Here is a 782-nt window from a genome sequence, read left to right on the forward strand (position 1 = left end):
TTCACGCAAACATGATCAGCAGCACTGTAGACCAACTAGGTCAGCAAGTGAAAGGGACAGACAGTAGCGCTCATTCCAGCTGAGTCACACATTGCTGAACAGTGAACATCATACAGACATGGCTGCCAACGAGTGTCAGCTGGATCCCTTTATAAAAATTAAGTATAAAGCCATTGTAAATTTCACGAGGACACACTTTTCTTCTTGGCAAAAACAAATCTACCAGATGTGACTTTGATTTAACAGGTTCTGTTTGGCAGACTGCATGTCCTAACTTCCTGCATCTGTACACCAACAACATGACAAACAGAAGGACATGTTGAGTGGTTTCTGGGCCCCTGGGTGGAAATCAGAGCACACTTCCCTTGGCTCATTGAAAACAATTAACTCGGGGCAATTAGCCTTCACTACAGGGTGTATGGAGCAGTTAAAAGTGTGCATGGCCACATTGCACAGGGGAGTTGGGTGTCATGTGCCACCACTATGGAAAAGCATTACAAACATTGCCGGGCTGAAAATAACTTTTCATTTCAATCAAATGTTGATTTGGGTTAATACATAGAATAGTACAGCTATGGTAGGATACATGTGGTTTTCTGTGGCACTTTTCAGCCAGGACAAGAATGATTGGAGTACTGCTGTACTCATTCCCAAGGCAAGTGACATCATCGTGTATCACGAGTAGTGAGGATAGCTTTTTTCAAAATTAGCCATACTAGTGCTAATTGCAGGGATGACAATGCCGGTCTGTTAGTCGCTCCACCACTTTGGTACAGACTGAA

This window comes from Morone saxatilis, unplaced genomic scaffold (assembly GCF_004916995.1).
Source record: "Morone saxatilis isolate NCDOM2014 unplaced genomic scaffold, NCSU_SB_2.0 Contig9, whole genome shotgun sequence".
Taxonomy (NCBI): Eukaryota; Metazoa; Chordata; class Actinopteri; family Moronidae; genus Morone; species Morone saxatilis.